Below are 10,737 nucleotides of genomic sequence, written 5' to 3' on the forward strand. Positions count from 1 at the left end.
CTGCTTTCCTGGCTGTGGCCTGGAACGGAATGCCCCTGCGTTGGAGCTCAGCAATACGTTTTGGAATAGTCCAGTTTCTCAGGGATGGCGTGCTTCCCTGCTCTTAGCCCCTAACTGGAGTAGGAGGGATGAAGGCAAATTCGTCACTCTCCGACACGTGTGACATGTTCAAATCTGTGGAAAAACCAACTAGAGATAGTCAGCCCAACCACCAACCATACCCTAACATGCAATTATGTAAATGTAGTGAGTGGTGCTGAAAGAAATCGAAACATCGCCTGTGTGAATCTAATAACCGTGACCCCCTGTGTGAGTGTGGTGAGCGAGCCCAAATAACCTGTCGCGCCAAGACAGGCATTTAAAAATGACACTCAAGGCTTGGCACCTACAGACCATGGTAGGCAGAAGATAGAAATGAAAGTGACATGCACGTATGATGTACAGGCAAGAAGACTAACTGTTACAATTTATTTAAAAACGAAACCTCAGCTCGTACGGATCTGTAGACGTGAAAGATCCTGGTCTGTGATATAACTAGCTAACCGACCCATGATGACCAGGAGTCACATAGAACACACCTTGCCGTTCCTGAAGGTAATGAAGAATCCACCTGTAACAACATCATGACGTATGCACTGAATAAAGTGATGGAAATGCAAGCGGAAAAATATTTGACCCAAAAATAACACAACGTCCAAAACGAAAATACCACCTGAACAGAGTGAAACGTGTGCTCTGTGGTGGGAGAAAGAAAGGTAACCTGTGGTAAAAAACAAACGTGAGAGATTTGTCTTTTTTTTTTTTTTTTTTACAAAGAAGGGGTGGATAACCCAGGCTGAGCATGCCTGACCAGGCTGTGACATTTGACACAGTGCTGAATGTACAGTGGGGCAAAAAAGTATTTAGTCAGACACCAATTGTGCAAGTTCTCCCACTTAAAAAGATGATAGAGGCCTGTAATTGTCATCATAGGTATACCTCAACTATGAGAGACAAAATGTGGAAACAAATCCAGACAATCACATGTCTGATTTTTGAAAGAATTTATTTGCAAATTATGGTGGAAAATAAGTATTTGGTCACCTACAAACAAGCAAGATTGCTGGCTCTCACAGACCTGTATCTTCTTCTTTAAGAGGCTCCTCTGTCCTCCACTCATTACCTGTATTAATGGCACTTGTTTGAACTTGTTATCAGTATAAAAGACACCTGTCCACAACTTCAAACAGTCACACTCCAAACTACACTATGGTGAAGACCAAAGAGCTGTAGAAGGACACCAGAAACAAAATTGTAGACCTGCACCAGGCTGGGAAGACGGAATCTGCATTAGGCAAGCAGCTTGGTGTGAAGAAATCAACTGTGGGAGCAATAATTATGATGACTGATAATCTCCCTCGATCTGGGGCTCCATGCAAGATCTCACTCCGTGGGGTCAAAATGATCATAAGAATGGTGAGCAAAAATCCCAGAACCACACGGGGGGACCTAGTAAATGACCTGCAGAGAGCTGGGGCCAACGTAACTAAGGCTAACATCAGTAACACACTACGCCACCAGGGACTCAGATTCTGCAGTGCCAGACATGTCCCCCTGCTTAAGCCAGTACATGTCCGGGCCCATCTGAGGTTTGCTAGAGAGTATTTGGATGATCCAGAAGAGGATTGGGAAAATGTCATATGGTCAGATGAAACCAAAGTAGAACTGTTTGGTAGAAACACAACTCGTCATGTTTGGAGGAGAGAGAATGCTGAGTTGCAACCAAAGAACACCATACCTACTGTGAAGCATGGGCGTGGCAACATCATGCTTTGGGGCTGTTTCTCTGCAAAGGGAACAGGATGACTGATCCGTGTACATGAAAGAATGAATGGGGCTATGTATCCTGAGATTTTGAGTGCAAACCTCCTCCCATCAGCAAGGGCATTGAAGATGAAACGTAGCTGGGTCTTTCAGCATGAGAATGATCCCAAACACACCGCCCAGGCAACGAAGGAGTGGCTTCGTAAGAAGCATTTCAAGGTCCTGGAGTGGCCTAGCCAGTCTCCAGATCTCAACCCCATAGAAAACCTTTGGAGGGAGTTTAAAGTCCCTGTTGTCCAGCGACAGCCCCAAAACATCACTGCTCTAGAGGAGATATGCATGGAGTAATGGGCCAACATACCAGCAACAGTGTGTGACAACCTTGTGAAGACTTACAGAAAACGTTTGACCTCTGTCATTGCCAACAAAGGATATATAACAAAGTATTGAGATGAACTTTTGATATTGACAAAATACTTTTTTTCCACCATAATTTACAAATAAATTCTTTCAAAAATCAGACATTTTGTCTCTCATAGTTGAGGTATACCTATGATGACAATTACAGGCCTCTCTCATCTTTTTAAGTAGGAGAACTTGCACAATTGGTGGCTGACTAAATACTTTTTTTGCCCCACTGTATGTGAAAGTGGCAGCCCATGAGGCTGGAACGAGGCCACCAGCTGTTGAACTATAAGACTCTGATTGAGTGATGCCAATGAGAGTCCCTGAACTGAGGCCCCAGGTGCAGGTGAGGCTGGCAAATAACCCAGAGCAACCCCATGTACTGCTGACAGATACACCCTGTGCGTGGGTGGTAGGTGGCAATGAAACCTTGAGGCAGAGATATGATACAGCAGACCCTGACAGAGCCACCCTTACAGATGCTTGCAACACAGAGCTTGTGACCTCCTGATAATGAGCACCTGCATGCTTCCTCCCCCTAATGACATCCTGGCCCTGAACCTACCTTAACCAGACTGCTGCGACCCCTGTAGAAATACCCATAGTGGAACTCGAGCGACTGAGCCGCACCACCAGCTGAGGAGAGCGGGAGAAGAGAGGAGCGTCCTCACCGAAGATATGCCCGCCGTCCGATACCTGGGAAAGCCATCACCTGTATGATCCGGGATAAAGGAGTGTCTTTAGGATTAGAGGAGCTTAGTTATATGCTATTTACCATACGTCACGCCTCCGACGCTGCTCGCGCAACAACGCACACTAGTGATGCTGATGCGGCGACGCTGTGTGGTTTCATCTTACGTCCTCCATGAGGTGGCGTATGCTGCTTGTCCTTTTGGTGCCTTCTCCTCCCTTTGGCCGTTAGCGTGACGTTGGAGGACACCCCCTACCCTATTGGAGTATATTTATACTCCTCTCAGTCGATTCATGCTCCCTTCAGGGCTGCTACCCCCATGGTTATGGTGCACTTTGGATTTCATCAGCTTTACTGTATTCCAAGTATCTTTTTCTCTACCCTTCCTTTTCACTTTTTATCACCACGCTCTAATTCCCCCTATCTTTGGTATCAATACCCCAGCTTCGGGGTGAATTAGTAATTTTCACTTCTCCAATTTACTTTTGCTACTACTACGGGGTTTTTATGTTACCCCTACACCTTGCACCATAGGTTACCCCTTATGACATTTCTCGATCACTTGATGGTTCCTGCATTATAATTTTTAAATTTTTTAACTTTTTAGTTTTTCCATTTATAATTTTGTTATTATCAGTCACCTTTTATAATTAATCCACTGCTATATCCCATACATTTATACCATATACCCCCTTTTTTATAGATGGTTACACTTCCGTGGATCACATCTTCTCTCCTTTTTTTATCCATGGGGGCCTTGCCCTGGGGAATACTGTCTCCCTTTACACCCCTCCCCCACCACCCCTGCCATTGAAATGGATGGGCCACGCTTTCAAAGCGCCTTAAAAGCGGTTTGAAAGCAGCGCTAAGTGGTCGCTTTTAACCCCTTTTATAAACCCTTCTTGGGGGTTAAAAGCGCCCTGCTAGTGGTGCCAAAGCGCTGCTATAACAGCGGTAAAGCGCCGCTAGTTTTAGCACTTTACCACTAACGCTCGCACTGCCCCAGTGTGAAAGGGGTCTTACTGTTCCCCAGCAAATTTCCCTAGTCTTCCCCATCAAGTATCCCCCCAAAAGTAACCATCAAATCCTCTCTTCTGATTATCTCTTTGCTTACCTCTGTGTCCCCCATCCACACCTAACCTCTGCAACCCTCATCCACAGCTCACCTCTTCTTTCCCTGTCCACAGCTCCATTCTGCACCCCTATCCACAACCCCCCCCCCCCATCACACGTCTGCACCCCTCTAACTACAGCTTACACCCCCAGTCCACAACTCACCTCTGCACCTCCATCCATATTATCTCTGCTCCCCTTCTGCACCCCCATCTAAAGCTCACCCCAATCCACAGCTCTCACCTTTGTCCCCCAGTTTCCCCTATAGCTCTCACCTGTACACAACCTCCCCCACCCTCCACAGCTCTGCCTTCTGCAGATTTTACCTCTATACAAAGCTCCCTTCCCAGTTCTCCTCTCTGGACAAATTTCCACCCCCCTTCCCTTCTTTCACAGTTATCCTCTCACTGTGAACTCAGTCTCTGGAGGGCTCTCCCCCCCCCCTTTTTCATTCAGAGCTCCCTCACCTCTTCCACTGCTGATCCAGTGCTCCAGTCCATGTGTTATGCCTCAGACCGTTGATTGAAAACTGTAGCTGGGGCGGAGTTTCTGCTCTCTGCTCCCTGCTCCGTGCTACAGTGTGAGAAGAGGGAACGAAAGCTGCTGCTTGAATCAACACAGGCAGCTGTATGATGCTGTGCTGGGATCCGAAGATATCAGCGCTAGTGTGAGATACATGACAGGTCAGAGCAGAGAGGGCTGGCTGTCAGAGGTGCCGGAACTGCGTTCCGCCGAGTTCCGGCAGAAAAAAAGCCCTGTGTTTAAGTAATTCTGTGGGAGTGTTGTTTTCTTTTACATTATCAGCCAAGTGGAGACCAAAGGTAAAGACAAAAAGGTATATTACATTGTATATTGTGAAATTGTCTTTAAGATTTTTACCGCGCACTATATTACACCACAGTTGTGTCAGGGGGATTGAGAAAAATCAAAGGGGTAAGAAAGCAGAGTACAGGCCCAATTAAAATACAGCAGCTCTTTCGGAGGTCAGTGCTACATATATAAACAAAAAAACACTAAAAAGTTTGAAAAAAAAAAACAATACTTTTCACTTTCTGATATAAAACATATACAATTAAAAAATTATTTTCCTCATATATTCAGGCCAAAATGTATTATGCTACATGTCTTTGGTAAAAAAAAAAATCCCAATAAGTGTAAATTGATTGGTTTGCATGAAAGCTATAGCAGCTACAAACAATGGTATATATACTGGAATTTTTTTGTACAGTTGAGCTCATAAGTTTACATACCCTGGCAGAATTTATGATATCTTGGCCATTTTTCAGAGAATATGAATGATAACACAAAAAACTTTGCTTTCACTCATGGTTAGTGTTTGGCTGAAGCCATTTTTTATCATTCAACTGTGTTTACTCTTTTTAAATCATAATGACGACAAAAACTTCCCAAATGACCCTGATCAAAAGTTTACATACTCCCGTTTTTAATATCGTGTATTGCCCCCTTTGACATCAATGACAGCTTGAAATCTTTTGTGGTATTTGTGGATGAGGCTCTTTATCTTCTCAGATGGTAAAGCTGCCCATTCCTCTTGGCAAAAAGCCTCCAGTTCCTATAAATTCTTGGGCTGTCTTGCATGAACTGCACGTTTGAGATCTCCCCAGAGTGGCTCAGTGATATTGAGTTCAGGAGACTAAGATGGCCACTCCAGAACCTTAACTTTATTCTGCTGTAGCCAATGACAGGTCGACTTGGCCTTGTGTTTTGGACCATTGTCATGTTGGAATGTCCAAGTATGTCCCATGTGCAACTTCCTGGCTGATGAATGCAAATGTTCCTCCAGTATTTTTTGATAACATACTGCATTCATCTTGCCAGCAATGTTGACCAAATTTCCGTTGTAGCTCACACATCCCCAAAACATTAGCGATCCACCTCCGTGTTTCACAGTAGGAATGGTGTATCTTTCATCATAGGCCTTGTTGACTCCTCTCCAAATGTAGCGTTTATGGTTGTGGTCAAAAGCTCAAATTTGGTCTCATCACTCCAAATGGCTTGGTGCCAGAAGGTTGGAGGCTTTATCTGTGTGCTGTTTGGCGTATTGTAAGCGGGATACTTTGTGGCATTTGCGTAGTAATGGCTTTCTTCTGGCGACTCGACCATGCAGCCCAACTTTTTTCAATTGCCTCCTTTTTGTGCATCTTAAAAACAGCCACACCCCATGTTTTCAGAGAGTCCTGTATTTCACCTGAAGTTATTTGTGGGTTTTTCTTTGCATCCCAAACAATTTTCCTGGCAGTTGTGGCTGAAATTTTAGTTGGTCTACCTGACCGTGGTTTGGTTTCAACAGAACCCCTCATTTTCCACTTCTTAATTAGAGTTTGAACACTGCTGATTGGCATTCTCAATTCCTTGGATATCTTTTTATATCCCTTTCCTGTTTTATACAGTTCAACTACCTTTTCCAGCACACCCTTTGACAATTCTTTTGCTTTCCCCATGATTCACAATCCAGAAATGTCAGTGCAGCACTGGATGAAAGATGCAAGGGTCTGTCAGGAGTCCAGAAACGCATTGACCTTTTATACACACACACTAATTACAAGCAAACAGATCACAGGTGAGGATGGTTACCTTTAATAGCCATTCAAACCCCTTTTTGTCAACTTGTGTGCATGTTCAAAATCACCAGGGTATGTAAACTTTTGATCAGGGTCATTTGGCTAGTTTCTGTTGTCATTATGATAAAAAGAGTAAACACAGTTGATTGATAATAAATGAATTCAGCCAAACAATAACCATGAGTGAAAGAAAAGTGTTATCATTCATATTCTCTGAAAAATGGCCAAGAAATCATAAATTCTGCCAGGGTATGTAAACTTATGAGCACAACTGTATTTATTTTATACTAGTAATGGCGGTTGTCAGCAAACAAAAATGGGTCTGCAATCTGACACTTTGGGAACTTAATAACTGCCACTGACATATCCATGCAACTAATACAGTGATCAGTGCTAATAATATACACTGTCACTGCATTAATTACACTGGCTGGAAAAGGGTTAACATCTAGGACAATTAAGGGGTTAACTGTGTGCCTAAAAATGTTTATTGTGTGTACCATGTACTGTTTTTACTAAGCAATGTGCCAATTTTTGCTCCCTGCTTTACAGAGAGAAAAAGACGGCACATCACTGCTGTCTGTAGAAAGCACTGTGTTGTTTGCCAACACAGGGCTCTCTTTTGCCATTCGCTCAGCCGATCAGTGGGTTCCAGGCATAAATCATTGGCCAGGAGTCAGGACTCACTGATCGGCTTGTGCTGTAGGGAATGACAGCACAGCTGGGGCGTCAGGCAGGCCCCTTACCCAGAAAAGAAGATCATGTATATTTATGTGATCCTGCACAGTTAAGCTGCACTGTAGTAGAAAAGCTACAGGAGGCAGTCAGCAAGTGATTAATCAGCCATGCCAGAGGCACCTGCTAAGGCAATCAAGTTAGGGCTCATTTACACTTGCGTTAGCCTTCTGAAGAGCGATCCTTTGTGCCTTTGACAAACATAAAGCTTCCTCACAGCCTGTTTTAATCCCCAATAGATTGCACCACTGTGCAGGCTGATGCAGCACAGTCACATTCACTTGAATGGGTCTTATTCGGCAGGCGATACTGTCCACTAAATGCAACCGAGGGGATAATTTTTGCCATGGCATGTGTACGTCTCCATGCAGCTGCTTTGCAGCTTAGGGAGAAAGGTAAAAATGCAGCTCAGCTGCCTGCTTTACCACCTCTCTGAACCACAAGTGTAAACTAGGCCTAAAAATAGTGAACAGGCAGGCTTCTTAATGCAGACAATAGATGGGATGTTTCTTCTACAATGACTCCTACCTGTCTGTTCTTCTACTTCTTAAAGCGGTAGTATATCACCGACCCCCCCCCCAAATAAAAACCTTACAACCCTGTAAGCATCGCATACTAGCACATTATGAAATACTTACCTTAGAATAAAACTCCCACAGCTCGCCCGGTCACCGCCGTGGGGGCTGACATGTTCCTTCTGTGTTTCTTCTTGGTTTGCAGGCTCCAGTGCTGTAAGTGGCCAGAGCCGTGATGACGTCACTTCTGTCCTTCGTTCTGGCATGAGCTGTCGGACCGTCAGTGGCTGCATGAAGGGTCAATATCTCCTAAACCATGCAGATTTAGGAGGTATTCATTTTACTTACAGGTAAGCCTTATTATAGCCTTATTATAGGCTTACCTGTAGGTAAATATGAACAAGCAGGCAATACAACCGCTTTAACCGCTTTAACAATTGTTAGACTTTTTGCGAGGAAAGAAATAATGTCTTTTAAAATTTTTAGATCATGAGCCCCAGGTATTGGAGGTGAACTAAGGGTCACCATGACTTCATTTATTTCCCAACTTTCAATGAATAACCTACACTAAATAATACAAACGAACAAATTGCAAAACAGAAACCAAAGATATTTACATGTTTTGGGTGGGTAGATAAAGAGACCCGATGCCGCAACAAAAGTTGACACATATACTTAACTGGATTGTTCTCAAAGAGAAATCACAAATAAAAGCACTAAGTGCCATTTCTGTCTGCTGCTTTGTTCCTCTGCTATTAGCATGAATCACTTTTGACAAGTTTTTTTTGACACCAAGAGACAAAAGGTGACAGAGGAGATACCTCTAGCTGATTGGCAGCCTCAGCTCTGTTCCTGTGTGCTGTGTGCAGGTTGGTGTGTCTCTTCCCCCGAAATCAGCTCTTGGAGCTCTCCTCACTGAGCTCTGTGGAATGTAACTTCAGCTCTCCTCCCCTTTTTTCTGACAGCTCAGACAAGTTTTGTAAATTCTGGATTCTGGAATGCATGCAATGAAGAGAGGACTGAAACATAAACAGATACAACTTATTTGAATTGTTTCATCTCTGTGTAGCATCTGAAACCAGTCACTTAACTGAGTATATGCAAGGGTTTACAACCACTTTAAGACAGCCCCTAACACTGTAATTTAAAGGATTTGTGTTTTGTTTTTTCATGTTGCCTTCTAAGCAGCATAAAAAGATCTTTACAATAGCTTGTCTAGTAGTTCTAAAAATGTCCAGAAGTTACCAACAGGTAAATCTCCCATGACTTTAATCGTATGCCCCCTATAGACTTTAAAGTGTTACTAAACCCAGAACCCTGCATTCACTATGTCTGGTCTCCCACAGTACACAGAGCATGGAAATGCAATCATTTTAATAAATATAAACTGCTACAGTAAATACCTTTTCTCATCAGCAGTATAGAGCAGTTGTGTGACTCCTATCAGTGTCTGGTTAAACCAGGCTTGTAGTAGGAGTTCTCATTCTCCTCTGACTGTCCTTGGAGGTTGTATGACCACTGACCCTCTGTGTGGACGGTGCTGATTTGACCTGTGCTGATCACATTCATCGTCACAGAAAAAAAAAACTCTCTAGCAATGCACATCAAACTGAGCATCTGCAGAGTGCCCCCAGGGCTCTGTACTATCGGTAGATGGATTAGGGACTGTGGAAGAAGGGGAGGATTTGTGCATACAGGATCAAACAGCCTTTTTACAAAATGAAGTGGATTAACCCCAAGGGACAGTGGTGCTCAGTGGTGCTCAGTGGGGGGACAAGGGGGCAGTGGGGGCACAAGGGGGGCACTGGTGCTCAGTGAGGAGACAAGAGGGCAGTGGTGCTCAGTGGGGGGACAAGGGGGCACTGGTGCTCAGTGGGGAAATGAGGGGGCACTGGTGCTCAGTGGGGGGGACAAGGTGGGCACTGGTGCTCAGTGAGAGGACAAGGGGGCACTGGTGCTCAGTGGGGGGGGAGTGGTGCTCAGTGGGGGACATGGGGGCACTGGGGCTCAGTGGGGGGAAAAGGGGGCACTGGTGCTCAGTGGGGGGACATGGGGGCACTGTTGCTCAGTGGGGGGGACAAAGAGAGCACTGGTGCTCAGTGGGGGAAAAGGGGGCAATGGAGCTCAGTGAGTGGAGATAGGGGGTACTGGTGCTCAGTGGAGGGAGATAGGGGCACTGGTGCTCAGTGGGGGGACAAGGGGGGCACTGGTGCTCAGTGGGGGAAGATGAGGGGCACTGCCAGTCAGTGGGGAATGGGGGCAGTGGTGCTCAGTAGGTGACAGGGAAGGGGGCACTGGTGCTTAATACCTGGCTGCTTGAACATCTGGAATCCTATCTGCTGATTTTTCTCCAGGCACAGATGCAGTGACAGCTTAGATGATCACTGCTGCCTCTTGTAAACAAAGAGCTGGCAGCAAAAGAAGACTTCCTCTACTCACTTATCTGCCAGGCTCTGACCGATGACATCGTCTAATGCAGCGCCAAGCATAGAAAGCCAGTGGTGGAATTCTTCCTTTGCTGTGGCTCTTTGTTGGCTTTGTTTGCTGTCACTTTACTGGCATCCCTCCAGACGTTCCGGCCACAGAAACAGTAATACCGATGTCACTACTCTTATCAGCGTTGTCACTCCTCTCAATACGGCACCTGGGGCACATGCACCCCCCCCCTAGTTTTGGCCCTGAGTATAGAAAATGTATTTTTATTATTTATTGCTGAAGAACTTGAACAGAAGAGGGGTTCAGAGATCAGGATACTCCTGTCAGGGCTGGGCCCAGCCCTTCTTTCTCTAAGCTGGCCACTCAGCTGTCGGCTAATTGCCAGCTCCTATCTCTCCACAGTGACTCACCTGTTGATGATCCTGCTCGTCAGTCCTGCCTACTTAAGCCATCCAGT

This window comes from Aquarana catesbeiana, linkage group LG01 (assembly GCF_042186555.1).
Source record: "Aquarana catesbeiana isolate 2022-GZ linkage group LG01, ASM4218655v1, whole genome shotgun sequence".
Classification (NCBI taxonomy): Eukaryota; Metazoa; Chordata; class Amphibia; order Anura; family Ranidae; genus Aquarana; species Aquarana catesbeiana.